Raw genomic sequence first — 18,432 nt, 5'->3', positions numbered from 1 at the left:
AACTTTCGATTAACCTCTATTCTTTACCTCTGTTTGAACATGGATTCGCCGCGATGGACAATCTGATCGTATTAAGATTGTTATAATGCACATATATAATTAACAAAATTATCCGGTTTAACAGAGCTCTACATGTCTGGTTCCTTGCATTTTGTACGCTCTCACAAAGGGATTTGTAAGCCTTCTTATAGGTTCTAGATTTATCAAACTTTTATGTACACTTATACCAAGTAATGAAGATTCTATTGCCCGTAATTAAAATTTGCCACAAAAGTGACAGTACCTTAGATACCAAGGAATGCCTGTACTCAATTATTATTAGGAAAAAAAATACAGAATATCTAAAACCTATATGTGTTGAAGCCCTTGATTTATCCAAAACTGGGATTGTAATTTTTTTTTTCAACTTGATTTTTCATTTCAACGTTCAGACTGTTTGAAAACTTTTATTTTATCAGTTAATCGTTTATTACTATCATTAGAAACTCACGTCATGAATGTTGTACAATTGTTTATACACGCTACAAATATACAAATTCTATGACTTTTTATATTTAACTATGGAAAAAACAAATCCTGTGTATCTCAATGTATACAATATAAACATTTCAGAATTGCTCAGAAAGGATATTAATCCAACAGAATTGCATATTCAACTTTATGTTCCATCACGACTAGAGTTCGTTAGAATTACTCATATTATAGTATCCGAATCCATACTTTATCAGGTGCAGTAATTCTTCATTAAGACATCTTTTTGTTTCTATAAGGTACAACCGCAGACACCATTAATTGTGCAATAAAAATAGACCACTAGACGTTTTGGGGGATATCAACAATTTGGCACAGACAAAATAAGCAATTTTCCTAAATTTACCGCTTTGAAGTCACTTATTCTGAATGCACTCATTTTATTTATCAGTAGGAATTTTCTTTTTGAACTAGCTTTCAGTAACTGCATGCGAGTACTCTTAGAACGGTACCTTGTGATTTTGGTATTTCTTTTATGGTTTTATGTGTGCTTAGTAACGATCTTATGAGTCATGTCTTTCCCAACGGATATTATAGTTTGTTTTCATGTTGTATTGTTACACCATTATCCCAGGTACGGGAAGGTTTACGCCAAAACAAACATGTTCAACTCCGCCACATTCTTTATGCATCCGTCCTTAGCAAAAAAATTGTTGTCGTTGGTTGTTGTCTGCCTTATTTGTTTTTCATGTGTTGCCTTTATTTATTTATTTATTTATTTATTTGTCATGCATGGGCCTTTGTAGCTTACTAAATACACAGTGCCCTAGGTTTTTTTAATTTTAATTCCTCGCCTATTGGTCTCTTGTGGACAGCTGTTTCATTGGCAACTGTATTACATCTTATTTCTATAAACGAATTTGACAGAGAACATTGTTAGTTGTGCATTCAGCTCCACAACTAGAACTGATTAACACCACTTTCAGCACTATTGTGCTATTTCGTGACGGTCAGTTTTTATTGGTGGAGGAAGCCGGAGTGTTTTTAATACCTTTAGTGGAAAGTTATCTCCAGGAAACTGATGTGTAAACTGGGAAAGTCAAGATATTTATAGGGACCAAAAGCGTAGTGACAACGAAGTGGAGTCGTTTTTCGATCGTAGTAGACACGTATTGAAATGTAATGCGATCGGGAAGGTTTTGGAAGAAGCGTTCAGAGATCGTGTAAGTCGTGGTAAGGTCTTATTAGACGCAGCAAGAGCGTGACAAGATAGTAACTATAGAACGTGTTACTTTCGTAGCGAAGTCGTAGCAGGATCTTATCAGGATCATAGCAAGATCGCAGTAATCAATGTGAAAACTATGACATAAATTAATGAATATTCAAGCCAACCATACTACGATCTCAATGCAATCTTATATATTTTAGTTAGTAAATCACTCAAGTATGAGGTCAACTCCTTATTCATGGTCTTGGTCTAGTGTGATGGGGGCTTTACATCCACTTCATTTGAACTTTGGTGGACATCTGTCTCATTGGCAGTCAATCCACATCCCTTTTTTCATTTTTTTGACAACAAATTTTGATTCACGCTTAATAAAATGATGATTTTCCCGGATTCCAGGCTAATTTTTTGGTAATTTCACGTGTCCCACCCGACTTAATTTCCCGTTTTCACGGACAATAATTTGACTTTCACGTGTCACGCTTACAAAAATCGGCCAATCCCGCGTCACGCTTAGACCCCAATGAGACCCACCCTAGATGGCCGAGTGGTTTTGTGAAGACGGATTTGCCACTATGTCACAGAAGCATGCAGATACAAATCCCGCTGAAGAAGGACGAACATTACTTCCGTAAATTTGCAGATCTAACAATATTGGGCCCAAACGAAGTAAATACGTAAATTTGTAGCGCTAGTCATGTATATTCCTTCGTTACCCGATGGAAAATGTTAGTCGTGGGGACGTCAGAAATTTGAAATACAAATACATTCATTAGATATATCTATTAATACAAATCTAGCATCAATTGATATTTACAGATTGTTTTCTAATGTTGTTGCTGTTACACCACTGTTGCAGGTTTGGCAAATGGTTGAGCGCTAATATGACTGCCCAAGACCTAGAGCCTGAAGTCCACTTGTTGTCGTTTGTTGTTTTCTGTCACTTTTTTGTTCTCTTTATCGGATAATCTCCGACTTAATCCTTGCGTGTATACCGGTTCAATGATTTCAGACCTTAAATTTAGACAAAACTTTCGATTAACCTCTATTCTTTACCTCTGTTTGAACATGGATTCGCCGCGATGGACAATCTGATCGTATTAAGATTGTTATAATGCACATATATAATTAACAAAATTATCCGGTTTAACAGACTTCTACATGTCTGGTTCCTTGCATTTTGTACGCTCTCACAAAGGGATTTGTAAGCCTTCTTATAGGTTCTAGATTTATCAAACTTTTATGTACACTTATACCAAGTAATGAAGATTCTATTGCCCGTAATTAAAATTTGCCACAAAAGTGACAGTACCTTAGATACCAAGGAATGTCTGTACTCCATTATTATTAGGAAAAAAATTCCAGAATATCTAAAACCTATATGTGTTGAAGCCCTTGATTTATCCAAAACTGGGAATGTAATTTTTTTTTTCAACTTGATTTTTCATTTCAACGTTCAGACTGTTTGAAAACTTTTATTTTATCAGTTAATCGTTTATTACTATCATTAGAAACTCACGTCATGAATGTTGTACAATTGTTTATACACGCTACAAATATACAAATTCTATGACTTTTTATATTTAACTATGGAAAAAAAAAATCCTGTGTATCTCAATGTATACAATATAAACATTTCAGAATTGCTCAGAAAGGATATTAATCCAACAGAATTGCATATTCAACTTTATGTTCCATCACGACTATAGAGTTCGTTAGAATTACTCATATAATAGTATCCGGATCCATACTTTATCATGTTTATCAGGTGCAGTAATTCTTCATTAAGACATCTTTTTGTTACTATAAGGTACAACCGCGGATACCATTAATTGTGCAATAAACATAGACCACTAGACGTCTTGGGGATATCAACAATTTGGCCCAGACAAAATACGCAATTTTCCTAAATTTACCGCTTTGAAGTCACTTATTCTGAATGTACTCATTTTATCTATCAGTAGGAATTTTTTTTTGAACTAGCTTTCAGTAACTGCGAGTACTCTTAGAACTATGGTGTATCATTTGGTTCAAAAGGTATTTTTATCGGTTAACCGCTATTTATATACCGGTTAACCGCTATTTTTATCGGTTAACCGCTATTTAATGTCGGTTAATCGCTATTTATATCGTGGAAAATTAGACCAAAAATAAACATGAGAATATCTATATATGCACCCTCTTTATAAGTAAAACACTCTGCGCAACATTAAAGTTCCAGCTTGAAATTATACATTCGGGAGGAGTAAACCGGAGTCTGTACTCTGCGTGCCTTTATTTATTATCAAAATGCCATATTCAACAACCTGTCATTTAGAAAAATCCTGACGAAATGCACACCTTAAGTATATGCAGTAACATTAAGAAACTAATTTAAAAAATAAAGCTATTAAAAACTGTAGTCCTAAGAAATTAGTCGTATAAACCTTATACCAAGTAATGGATGGTCGGTCGAAAAACTGTCATTTTTTCGTGGGAACAAAATTTATATTAGCGTATATATGATGATGTTCTATTTTATAAAGCATTTGGTGACAAAATAATTTTTTGAATATATGCAGTAGTTCATAGTACAATTCCTCGTATTTTCACACATCATCCTTTTTATAATTTAGATTTCTACTTTCAAAACAAAATTTCATTGGGAAACAGTGTGCATCATAAATAAGAATGTATTGCAAACAAATAACCAAAAAATAAAAAAAATCTCTGTTATGCATAAGGATATATATAGATAAATCGTACAGAATTAATGCTTATTTTCAAATGTAAAGAATGAGCAGAAGAACTGTTGTAAGACGACGAAACAATCAATGTCAACTAATTATGTATTGCATTAAATCTCCGATCGGCACTATGCATTTAGGCAAAGTTAAGTCAAAATTAGCTTCACCAATATTAGACTTCTTTGTTGCTTAAATATAAAATTTTCATCTAGAAAATGTTTAGCTGTCATATATCACCATTTCAAAACCAAATTCAACTTAATTGGCCAAGTTGAATTAAACAGCTTTACATAAAGTTTGAATTATAGAAACCATAATATCCCGAATTTTTCGTGTATAATTGTGTATGCCAATTCATAACTAATATTTAAATCTTTAAGAGACAGATGCCGAATCAATAACGACTGAAAAAAACCTCTGACAGTGTGAAAACCTTTACGAATATACTTCATAGCACATTTACCCTAAAATCTTAATGCAAATTAATGGACAAAATATTTGGGGCTAAAATTATATCATCCCACAATTGTTTTGCATTAATTTTTTATTCCTCATTCACTCGAGAAGAGATCGGGAATTCGTCGAGTAGCGGTCAAATTGATCTGGAAATGGTTGTGTAAAGATCGAGTTTGGAATACAAATATTTTACCGATCAGTACTCGATCAACTCGACCTTTGCTCGACTAATATCCTATCATTTCCCGATCAACGCCAACCTGTTTGATATTTGGTATAGATTTACTCGACCAATGCCCGATGGCTTCCAGATCACTGCGACTTCTATTATTTCTTTTTTTTTTTATCCCAGACCAACTCGACAAATACCCGATCCCTACGTGAGTGACCACATTCGACCACTCTTCGATCTCTACTCGGCCATACACGAATACACATGTATGTTACATGATTCTCTAAAAGAGTGCACATCTGATTAACTCTCATAACTTCCGCAAAAATATATTGTCACTGTTTATTTTTAATTGTACAAAAGATTAACCCCGCAAAAATTCTTCCATGTACAACTTGTCTGTACTTTTGAAAGGAGGGTTACAATTTTAAAAGAGAAGCAAAAGATACCAAAGTAACAATCAAACTCAAAGGTCGAAAACAAACCGACACAGCCATGGCGAACAAAGGAAAACTGACGAGAAGGCCAACAGCAGTCCACATAACACAACATAGAAAACTAAAAACTTAGCAACACGAAACCCAACAAAAAACTGGGATGATCTCAGGTGCTCTGGAACGGAAGTAGATCTTTCATTTTGGCCAGAAATTTTTGTAGTATAAAAATAAGAAGATGTGGTATAATTGCCAACTCTCCACAAAACACCAAATGACACAGAAATTAACAACTATAAGTCACCGTACGGCCAATTGTTTACAAACACTTTTTTCATAAGAACTTTTTGACTCAATTTTACAAATGATTTTTATTTGATCTCTTGATAGATATATGTATACAGTTTCAGACAAGGTACAAAATGTATCACTTCAAGGCATTGAAATTTCACTTTTGACCAAATTTTTGGGAAATATATTCGTGACATCTTTCCCCACTTTTTGCAATATGCTTTATCAAATACATGCACGGTGTTTTCGCCGTGTTAGCTTCTATCTCACCTAGATTTCTCGGCACCGATTGCTGTCTATGCCTTCTTGTTCGTCTTCTACGATCTCTTCAAGCTCCGTAACAGTTATTAACCTGTCTCTCTTGAGCTCTTACTACCTTGCCCACAAACCCAACTGCTTTATTTCCATGTAGATATATTGATTGTGTTACTTTACATTCTGTGATCTACTGAATCTAACCAACTAAATGGAGAATGTGTTCGTGGGACATATATAATGCCCCGGCTTGCATATAACGTTATAAAAGGTCATTACTCCAGAACGGTAAAAGTGACACCACCCAAATTCGCACTTGATCTGTTTTGTTTATGGTAATAAGCATATTGTATATACAATTAAGTTATAGAACGGAAACTATTTGTTGGGACGTACGTATGTACGGACAGACAAGGGTAACACTCAGGTCTATCTGGTCTGATCGAGATCGGGCTGAGATCGAGTATAATTGATTTGGTCTAGCTAGTCGAGTAAAGATCGTGTATAGCGATCGTGAACTGGTCGGAATAATCGAATATGTATACAATTAATGGTCGGGTTGGAGTCGTGATGGAGTCATTTAAAAGGAGTTGTGAATTGTCGAGTTCAAGTCGTGTACAGTCGGATAGCGGTCAGGTAGAAGTCGTAAACAGGCCCGATCGAGAATTTGGTTACGCTTGGTCTTGCAAATTTGGACAATCGGGATCATCGAGTTGATCTGATCGGCAGTGTGAACCTAGCTTAAGCAACAACATCAAAATAACTGTATATGTTCGTGAGAGTCAGGCTCGATGATTTAATTGGCTATTCGAGTATTTCCACCGATTGTAAAATGAAAAGATTTTTGTGTACATTTTTTATAATCATAAAACGATGCAACCATGCATCCAATGTCGTCTGATAGGACCCAACACTGTTTTATTATTTCGGCAGTTATAAAGCTTGGGTTGGTCCTCTTAGACTTGAATACGATCAAATATAAAAATTATTCATATACTAGTACATGTTAAATTATAAATATTTAAATGATTCATCAATACATATCATGACAGATCTGCCATCATCAGGGGTCCAACTGTCAATTGTTTATTTTTAAGCATGTCCCCTAGACTTTTGTGATTGCTCTACATAACTGTTGGTTCAACATTAAACACTTGGCCACATAACCTCTCTCTAAAATTTGTTAGATTTGTATTAATTTGTCATGGTCACTTATTGTTTTTGTAACGGCCGCTTCATCTTTAATACATCATTGGAATACATGCTGTGATAGACAGCTATTTCGATTCAGATTGATAACATGTGTTTCTATTAAATGTATTTCAAGGTCAAGAATGCCATATGTTGTAAATCTTTGACTGAGTAGTTTGAGATTTCATGGTTAGACTTTAGTAAAGGATTGTCCAGACGAAAAAAATCTTTAACTTCATCAGATGCTCCATTACTAGTATATATTATAAATCCATCACCCTATATTTTCCATGTTTTTTTATGTCGAAATGCAGAAACTATCTTATTCATTATTTCAAACATAAGTATGCCACAGATTTCCGGTTAAAAAACTGCCGCCAATTATCGTACCTAGTATTTTTTTATATTTTCCAATCAAATTAAAATAAAAAGTAATCTATAATGAGTATCAGTCAACCGAAGTATTTTATTACATTGACTGTTGGGACATCGACTTTGAATATGTCAGTTTGGATTGCTCTATAAACAATTGTCATACAAGTTTGAGGTTTAGCTGGCTATAAAATCAGGTTTACCTCACTATTTTCCTCCGAAAATGCTTTTACCAAAGTAGAGATATGACGGTTGTTTTTCACTCGTTCCGTTTATTGATAATGTTTGATTTTGTAATTTTATATGGACCCCACCCCCATCCCTTCCCCAACCCCATGCCCCTCCTTTTTGAAAAAACCTTGGAGTCCTTTTTGTTATACTTTTCAGTGGCATAGGCTCCTTTAACTGCAACTAATAGAACAATTTTAGGAAGATTTGAAAATATTTGTGTTGTATCAAACAAAACCGACAGGCTATTTGCTGTAGGTTTTAATTTCTCATTGATATTAATGAAAGTTGAAAGTACGGATCTGTTATACAGGTAGACTGATTTTTACGAAGCTCGGTAGGGATCTATGCAGACACAATATATAAATCGTTCGACAATACACAATATTTTGTGCGCTCATTATATATTTTGTGCGTTTAATATAAATTTATAGTGCGCACAAATAAATATTTTGATTGCTCGATATAAAATATTGTGGTATCAATTAATATTTTGTGCGCTAAATATGAATATATTTTACGCACAAATTCATATTTAGATTTCATGTGGTAGTGCTGTCTCATGTCTACAGTTCAGAGAGATTCATCAGTCATAATTATAGAGGATTTTTAAGGTTTTATTTTGACAAAAGGTTAGAATGCAGCAAAATTATCACACTTCTCGCAAAGTATTAAATTTGCAGCCACGTCCGGTCAGAATGGGAACATTAAATCCGATGCCTCGTGTAAAGAGAGTGCCAGGCTCTTTAAACGTTAAGAACCCTTGCAGCAACTCTTTTATGAGTCCGCAGGTGACCTGTTGCAAGACTAAATTTCTATTCCTATCCAATATACCCTCATTTCCCGTGGTTGTCTAAATTTCTCTGACCTAAATCCCGGACGCCTCTATTACAGAACCTACCTATTTTTTTTAGTTCTCGTCCTGAATATGCATGAAATATTTGCTACTGGACGCTAAGCAACCAACTATCAATCAATCAATATCTCATAAAAGGTCATTAACCAAAGTCAAGCCGATTCTATACGATTTGAGAGCCAAAATATTGCCTATGCTAAATAAGATAAAAGTCCAAGCCAGCCTATTCCCGCTTTAAAAAAATTGTCGCGAAAGGAGATCCATTACCTATCAATTTTTTACCTGATTTGTCCTTAAACTAATACTCTTCGGATTTATAGTACTAGTATCAATTTTAAGGATGTACTTAGGTGAGATTTTGGAATTTGTGTCAGATGTTCGGACTCCTTGTTTTTTTTTTCTCCATATGATACAAGGTAAAATACACCCATCTATCTTTTCATACAAGACTTAATAGCTCATAAAAGGTCATTTGCAAAAATTTAAGCAGATTCTTAATTTCTTTTCTTTTGATTTAAGACCCAAATAATACCAATACAAATATAAGGTAAAAGTCCGATTCAGCCTTTTCCCGTCATATTTTAAAAATCAAATATCTTGAAAAGGAGCTCCATCTATCAATATTTTTAGCTTATTTTGTTCCTTAACTAATGCTTTTTCGACAGTATCAATTTTAAATTCTTGATTTTTTTAATTTCACCTAAGTACATCCTTAAATTCCAGATATTTGTTTAATTTCACCTAACTCCAGTATTCAAGATAAAAGATTTCAAAGCATAACGTGTTGATATAATTGGCATGAGATGATGAGACTATGACTATGTTTTTAAAATATTAATTGCACGTAATTTGATGGCGTAAACCGCTTGCAATTGCTCCAGTGGTTCGTTTATTTTGAATTCTACTTGTGACCATGGACGTACGTCGTAAAGGGGCGATCTTGCGATTAACTAAATTTTGTTTGAATTTTCTTAAGAATTAAATAATAAAGATATTGGATAAACGTCAATAACACAGCAACCCAACAACACTAAAAAGATCTACATACGGCCTAAAAATATGGATATTCGCCTCGGTTCTAGATAGGTTGTGAAGTAATACATTTTGGGGGGAAACGCTTTTCATCATTTTTCTTTCAAATTGTGCATTAATTGTAGTGATAAAAACTGGCGCAAAGTCAGTACATGGATTTACGATTTGCACAGTGTCTTTCGCAAGTTCTAAAAATCAAATTGTTCACAGTGCTTTGAATGTCATGCCGCTTAATTCTTTGTCCGAAATTTCAATCACATTCATGTAGCCATGAATTTTATTTTACAATAGTACAATTGAAAATATTGTCACTCATTCAGTTTTCTGTTTTAAGCATTACTATGATCGAAAACATTAGCATAGACATGCATGTATATTCATTCACCCAAAAGGAATGTTGAAATTTGAAAGTTACTCCTATATGATATGTATATATATATATATATTTGTAGATTGTAAAGATTGTAGTGCTATAAAAAGATAACTGAAAAATCATTATTCTCTACGTGTTCTTTTTTATGACGAAAAAATACCCTTTAAGTTACACTACGCATCTGAATCGTTTATTCTGGCAAACACCTGATTATTTGTACATCCCGCACAGCCAAACGGACGATCTACTTTGACGAGGGTTTTACTACCGGTGGAAGGAAGACCAATGATGACCATACTTCTATTCCCCAGTCACCCTTTGGGTATGCTATATTGAAGTCTAATATGCAATGAAAAGGGTGATACATGTATGGGGAAAATATTTTACCCTGTATCGTTAAAAAAAACCAAGGAGTCCGAACAGTTGACACAAATTCCTAAACAGGAGATGACTACATTCTTACATGTATTTCTCTGTTTCTAGTTTCCGATTCCTTTCCATATTCCTTTTCCACTTTTTAGAAACTCTCATTTTCAGAGGGTCATCAAGTTGGTTACTTATTCCTTATTCCTTATTCGTTACCTTACGCGCGGGTTATTTCACCTCTAAGAACCCATAGCTAACACCAGAGACATGAACAAATTTTAAAAGGTACAACGTACTACACACGCATTACAAGCGAATAAGGAAAGAAAAGGTAACAGCGTATTAGTCGAGAGCTGAAACTGGTACATACACTCTAATAGGGTTATTTTACTTCTACGTGTAAGTACCCATAACTTAAACTAAAGACAAGAAAAAATTTACAACCATTTTTTAAAAGGTGCAAAGTATAACACACGTATTACAATCGAATAAGGGACTAATAACTAACAGGGTATCAGTCGAGCGCTGAAACGAGTACATACGCTCCAATAGGGTTATTTCGCCTCTAAGAACTCATAGCTAACAGCAGAGACATGATAAAAATTGAAAAGAATTTATTTAAGAGGTGCAACGTATAACACACGCATTACACATGTTACAAGCGAATAAGGAACGAATAAGTAACAGGGTATCATTCGAGCGCTAAAACGGTTACATATGCGCTAATAGGATTATTTCACCTACAAGAACCCATTGCTAACACAAGAGACAAGAAAAAAAATTAAAATTGTTTTTAAAAGGTGCAACGTATACCACATGTATTACAAGCGAATAAGGAACGTTTAAGTAATAGAGTATCAGTCAAGAGCTGATACGGGTACACTCGTGCTAAAAGTGTAATTCACCTCTACACACAAAGAACTATCACCAGAGATAAGAAAGTAAAGCACAAAAAGAGAACTCATACTAAAATCGATTAAGTAATAAATAAGGAATAAGGAATAAGTAACGAATATTTAACGAATAAGAAATAAGTAACGAATAGGTAACGAATAAGGAATAAGTAACGAATAGGTAACGAATAAGGAATAAGTAACAAATAGGTAACGAATAAGGAATAAGTAACGAATAGGTAACGAATAAGGAATAAGTAACGAATAGGTAACGAATAAGGAATAAGTAACGAATAGGAAACGAATAAGGAATAAGTAACGAATAAGGAATATGTAACGAATAAGGAATAAGTAACGAATAGATAACGAATAAGGAATAAGTAACGAATAGGTAACGAATAAGGAATAAGTAACGAATAGGTAACGAATAAGGAATAAGTAACGAATAGTTAACGAATAAGGAATAAGTAACGAATAAGTAACGAATAAGGAATAAGTAACGAATAGGTAACAAATAAGGAATAAGTAACGAATAGGTATCGAATAAGGAAAAAGAATAATTAACGACTAAGGAATGAGAAATTAATAACCAACTAGACGACCCTCATTTAGAGCACTGTTTTACTTCAAATTCAGCATTTAACATTGTACGTGTTTTTTCGAGAGCAAAATTATCATCAAGATAACGGTAAATGTTTTTAAATTTATCAATTAAATTTACTTCAGACGGATCTTTTCTGAGATTGGCAATTAATGCTCTTATTACAGTTGCAGAAAAAGGCTTAATATGAGTTACAGAAAATAAATCTGCAATCGTGAATCTAACCCAACATCAAAATAAAACCTTGTAAATGACCGATCAATTACTGAACCACACTGTGATATGATTCGCCTACCAGGTGAAATTACATTCAAGTTCATTTAATCCAGCCTGTTTTATTTGTTTTAACTTCTCCGTTTCAAGACGGTGATTTTTTTGGAGGAATATAAACTCTGACTACCTTAGTTTATTTAAGTAGCTGGAAATGATCAATTTGATAAAGATAATTGACTGTGTCTTTAGTAAGTAATATCCCGAGGAAGGATTGCCTTGAAGTTACATCATGACCTTCCCTTTTCTTTATTTTGATTCTAATGCAAATGATTTAAGTCCAAAGTTTTCAGTTTTCAGTTTCAATAAGAAAACCCTCAGTATATTAGATATTGTTTTCATTTCCTGATTTTTTTCAAATATAAAAATTGACAAATTCATGTAGAAATATGCACAAAATAAGATTATAAATGATAGAAATATCTTGTAATTTAACTTGAACCTTTGTGCACAAATGGTTCAGACCAACCGATTCCCAGTACTGATTTCCCCCGTTACTTGTACTGATGCTCCCAAAATTTGATGCAGTATATCCTTAAAAAATAAAGATTAAACCTGGAATATTTGCCAAATGTGTTAAAATATATACATGAGCATGTTCTATTAAAAATGAATGGTCAAAAGGAAAAACAGTCTTTCATTTTTTACTTAAATTCATAGTATCGCAAATGTTTTTACTTTACATGTTTTGGCTTATCAAGTCATCAAATTATAAACGTCAGAATTATGACAAGAACTACATGTACAATTCAGAGTTGGAGAGGAGGGGAAGATCGAGGGATAAGCTGGTGGGTCAATTAATAGTTCAATATATATATGAGTGTTCCAATTCAGGGTCAAATGTTACAACCGAATGTTTATATGACTTAGCAAAGCGAATGTCCTGGCTATATGAAATAAAGTTTAGATCTGGAAAGTAAAATTAGTAACTACTATGTTCTCAGTCTTATCTAAATAGTAAAAAAAAATTGCCATTTCCATAACTATTCGTCCAGCTTATTCAAGTCATGGTCAACAACTGGTTTGATTGGCAGTGTATTAAGACCGAGCTGCTCGTCCAAACATCATCAGCAAAATGTCTACTAAGAAAACGAGTTAATCAAATATGTCATTAGTTTATATATATATGAAATATTTTAGTCTAAGGGTCTTACTGATTCTTGAAGGACTTCAGCGGGAATGTGACCAAATACAGATTTTTTTTTTTTTTTTATTTTCGCTCTTTTTGTCTCCTTTGTAGGTCACTCATAAACTATTTAACAAGTCACATCAAACTGCATATTCTTTCATTTCTTTTTTATAGAAGAATCTTTATCCAACGTTATCAAATAACTAAGAAAAGTCACACAAAAAACACAAAAAAATCGAAGTAGCTAAATTTTAATTAAACTGCTGAGAGCCTGTGTCGCTCACCTGACTCAACTTGGGTTTTTGAAATCATAAAAAAAAAGATAAAAATCATAACAGATACTTAAATAATGTTTGAGGCCACATTTGGTTGATATTGGCCCTGTAATTTAATAATTAATCCCGGTGGCCATCTTGAACAGTAAATCAGCAACAAAGAAGCAACACTTCATCAGCACCTCACAAGGAACATTTAGACATGTTTGGTTTCATTCTATTGAGTGGTTCTCTAAAAGAAGACATTTGTATGTATTTCCCATAGGGTCCTATGTTAAACTAAGTCCCCTCTAGCGGCCATCTTGGATAAAGGATCAGCTACAAAGTAACAACACTTGGTCAGCACCTTGTAAGGAACATTCATGCTATGTTTGGTTTTATTCCATTCAGTGGTTATCTAAAAGAAGACATTTGTATGTATTTCCCATAGGGTCCTTTGTTAAACTAAGTCCCCTGCTTGCAGCCATCTTGGATGATGGATCGGCTACAAAGTAACAACACATGTTCAGCATCTCATAAGAAACATTCATGCTATGTTTGGTTTCATTTTATTCAGTGGTTATCTAAAAGAAGATATCTGTATGTATTTCCCATAGGGTCCTATGTTAAGCTAAGTCCCCCACTGGCGGCCATCTTGGATGATGGATCGACTACAAAGTAACAACACTTGGTCAGCACCTCACAAGGAACATTCATGCTATGTTTGGTTTCATTCCATTCAGTGGTTCTTTAAAAGAAGACATTTGTATGTATTTCCCATAGGGTCCTTTGTTAAACTAAGCTCCCCACTGGCGGCCATCTTGGATGATGGATCGGCTACAAAGTAACAACACTTGGTCAGCACCTCATAAGGAACAGTCATACCATATTTGATTCCATTCCATTCAGTGGTTCTCTAGAAAAAGTTCAAAATGTAAAAAGTTAACGACGACGACGACGACGACGAACGACGGACGACGGACGCCAAGTGATGAGAATAGCTCACTTGGCCCTTCGGGCCAGGTGAGCTAAAAAAGCAGTTACAAAAACGTATAAAACTAGAGGCTCTAAAGAGCCTGTGTCGCTCACCTTGGTCTATATGCATATTAAACAAAGGACACAGATGGATTCATGACAAAATTGTGTTTTGGTGATGGTGATGTGTTTGTAGATCTTACTTTACTGAAACATTCTTGCTGCTTACAATTATCTCCATCTATAATGAACTTGGCCCAGTAGTTACAGTGGAAAATATTTTGTAAAAATTTACAAAAATTTACAAAATTTATGAAAATTGTTAAAAATTGACTATAAAGGGCAATAACTCCTTAAGGGGTCAACTGACCATTTTGGTCATGTTGACTTATTTGTAGGTCTTACTTTGCTGTACATTATTGCTGTTTACAGTTTATCTCTATCTATAATAATATTCAAGATAACCAAAAGCTGCAATTCTTTCTTAAAATTACCAATTCAGGGGCAGCAACCCAACAACGGGTTGCCTGATTGGTCTGAAAGTTTCAGGGCAGATAGATTTTGACCTAATGAACAATTGTATCCGGTCAGATTTGCTTTAAATGCTTTGGTTTTAGAGATATGAGCCAAAAACTGCATTTTACCCTATGTACTATTTTTAGCCATGTGGGCCATCTTGGTTCGCGAGCGGGGTGATCAGACACATTTTTAAAACTAGATACCCAAATGATGATTGTGGACAAGTTTGGTTAAATTTGTTTTAGTAATTTCAGAGGATTAGATTTTTGTAAAAGATTACAAAAATTTACGAAAAATTGTTAAAAATTGATTATAAAGGGCAATAACCCTTTAAGGGGTCAACTGACCATTTTGGTCATGTTGACTTATTTGTAGATCTTACTTTGCTGAACACCATTGCTATTTACAGTTTATCTCTATCTATTATAATATTCAAGATAATAAACAAAAACGGCAAAATGTCCTTAAAATTACTTGTTCAGGGGCAGCAACCCAACAATGGGTTGCCCGATTCATCTGAAAATTTCAGGGCAGATAGATCTTGACCTGATAAACAATTTTACCCCCATGTCAGATTTGCTCTAAATGCTTTGGTTTCAGAGATATAAGCCAAAATCTACATTTTACCCCTATGTTCTATTTTTAGCCATGGCGGCCATCTTGGTTGGTTGGCCGGGTCAACGGACACATTTGTTTAAACTAGATACCCCAATGATGATATAGGCCAAGTTTGGTTAAATTTGGCCTAGTAGTTTCAGAGGAGAAGATTTTTGTAAAAGTTAACGACGACGGACGACGACGGACGACGACGACGACGGACGACGGACGACGGACGCCAAGTGATGAGAAAATCTCACTTGGCCCTTTGGGCCAGATGAGCTAAAAAAGCAGTTATGTACATTTCTATTAGTTGATGCACAGTTTTCCATTTTAGGCGGAATTTTGACGAACTTTCACAAAACGTTTGTTTCTCGTTATTAAATAAAGTTATACTTTCTTATTAAATAACTCTCTCCATTACTTTATACCACCCAGCTCGTAACATATATCGGACATAAATCGGAAAGTAGATGCTGAATCCACCTTTTTTTCCAATAACATTTGCAATAATACAATTATAACAAAAAATACATTCTTTAAGTGATTTATTAAAAAAATATTGAATTAAAGCATTGGTAGAGTTTTTGAATAGCATTAACAATTTAATTCAATAATATAGAAAATGTATCATAGATATCGTTTCATGTCTGTGGGAGAAATATGGAAGAGAACAGTTTTTCATTTCTAATTTGGAAATAACACAAAATATATGTGCATGTTAGAAGATAACATTTCTCGTCTTCATTACACACGGTATCATCAATCGAATTATCATTTATACAGATTTGTAGTAGTGGAATATATACAAGTACCTCTATTTGATAAATGAGCATTTTCATGTTTTTTTTCACTAAGTTTTTGTAATTTAAAACATCGTCATATAATTATTTTATATTCAGATCCATGAAATCCAATACATTTTGTCATATTAAAAGTGTAAAATTAAATAAAACAAAAATTGTTGACGTACAATAAAGTGCTATAAAGAATTGCCACGTGTTCAACACTAAAATCTTGTGTGCGTATGTCAATTAACAATTCTATAACTTGGGTGGGAGTGATTGACCAAAACTAGATATATGGGAGGCGTAAGCAATCCACATTACGTTTTAACAGGCTAAGCGATAAACTTTGTCCATCAATCACTTACTCATTTAAGATAATAATTTATTTGTGCATAGACGATAAATTAGAATTGATGAAGCAATAAAAATAGCGGTTAACCGATAAAAATAGCGATTTACCGATAAAATTAGCGGTTAACCGGTAAAACTAGCGGTTAACCGGCATATTTATTGCGGTTAACCGACATGAAAGTAGCGGTTAACCGATAAAAATAGCGGTTAACCGATAAAAGTAGCGGTTAATCGATAAAAATACCTTTTGAACCAAATGGTACACCATATAGAACGGTACCTTGTGATTTTGGTATTTCTTTTATGGTTTTATGTGTGCTTAGAAACGATCTTATGAGTCATGTCTTTCCCAACGGATATTATAGTTTGTTTTCATGTTGTATTGTTACACCATTATCCCAGGTACGGGAAGGGTTACGCCAAAACAAACATGTTCAACTCCGCCACATTCTTTATGCATCCGTCCTTAGCAAAAAAATTGTTGTCGTTGGTTGTTGTCTGCCTTATTTGTTTAAATATAAAAAGAGGTATAATTGCCAATGAAACAACCACCTCCTCCGTAAGCAAAGGACGTTGAAGTCAGTAACTTATGTCACCATATACGGACTTCAACAATGAGAAAATTATAGTCCGTAGAGTAAGCTATAAAAGGCCACACAATATGGCATAATGTAAAACAATTCAATAGTGATAAATCAAAAGCCTGATTAATTCTATTTCAAAGAAAAACGACTATGACCGACACTAACCAACGACAACCACTGAATTACAGGATCCTAGCATGTGACAGGCACTGAATTACATGATCCTGGCATGGGACATGAATTTAAAGAATGAAGAGAGGTTAAACATATTTATGAGCACTCAATCGCTCCCTCAAACCGTGATAGTGTTGTTATAGCACAAAATAAGAAAAATCTATAGAAATCAAATGGGTAGGATTGGATCATCATTGTTTCATGGGACAGACAGAGGTTAAACAGAATACCCAAGCGGGGGTGTAATTATATAAGTATCGACAGAATGTAGAACCATCAGTTTCATAAATGTATTAAGTTGTGTAATAAATGATTAAAAACACAATCAATGTTACGATAAAGACAACACTAAAGATTTTTCTATAGTGTGAAATTAATAACCTTTTTAAGAATAAGTTTTTTCAAAGGATCATATCATCAACGTAAAAATTAGAATATTTTGTAACAGGTTTGTAATAAGGTTTTTACAGGTACAAACAAATTTCCAAAACCATTTGATTGTATCAAATTATATTAAGGTTTTGGATAATTTGTGGTAATGAAATCCCTGGCTGAACAATTTACCTGTCACACAGCGAACTAGTTGGAAAACACCGTACGAAGCGGTCATAGGAACAACACCGTCCAAAAACCACATGATTATCCCTGATGACTCTAGATTTTTTATTTCTGGACAATTTGTTGAATATGATGTCTCAGTTGTAGTACCTTAACCAGAAAGCACCCTTTATTCCTGCAAACCTTAAGAATCCTACAAAAATTGGAAAAAAGTCAATAAGATAATAAGAAACTCATACAACATTTGCAAGTATTTAGGATTTAGTTTTATGTATCAACATCATTTCATTT

At 34.0% G+C, this 18,432-nt stretch overlaps 2 protein-coding genes across 3 annotated transcripts in view; one reads left to right on the top strand and one right to left on the bottom strand.

The window, feature by feature from the left end:
* The window catches only part of LOC127700504 (uncharacterized protein YfbL-like), a 323,855-nt gene that overhangs the window by 29,422 nt on the left and 276,001 nt on the right, over positions 1-18,432 (top strand). The gene's annotated exons all lie outside the window — the stretch shown is intronic.
* The window catches only part of LOC127700500 (uncharacterized), a 245,133-nt gene that overhangs the window by 52,528 nt on the left and 174,173 nt on the right, over positions 1-18,432 (bottom strand). The window lies entirely within an intron of this gene.

The sequence above is a fragment of the Mytilus californianus genome, unplaced genomic scaffold, assembly GCF_021869535.1.
Source record: "Mytilus californianus isolate M0D057914Y unplaced genomic scaffold, xbMytCali1.0.p SCAF_5, whole genome shotgun sequence".
NCBI classification, from domain to species: domain Eukaryota; kingdom Metazoa; phylum Mollusca; class Bivalvia; order Mytilida; family Mytilidae; genus Mytilus; species Mytilus californianus.
The sequence above is the reverse complement of the archived record's forward strand: the minus strand, read 5'-3'. Positions and strand labels throughout refer to the sequence as shown.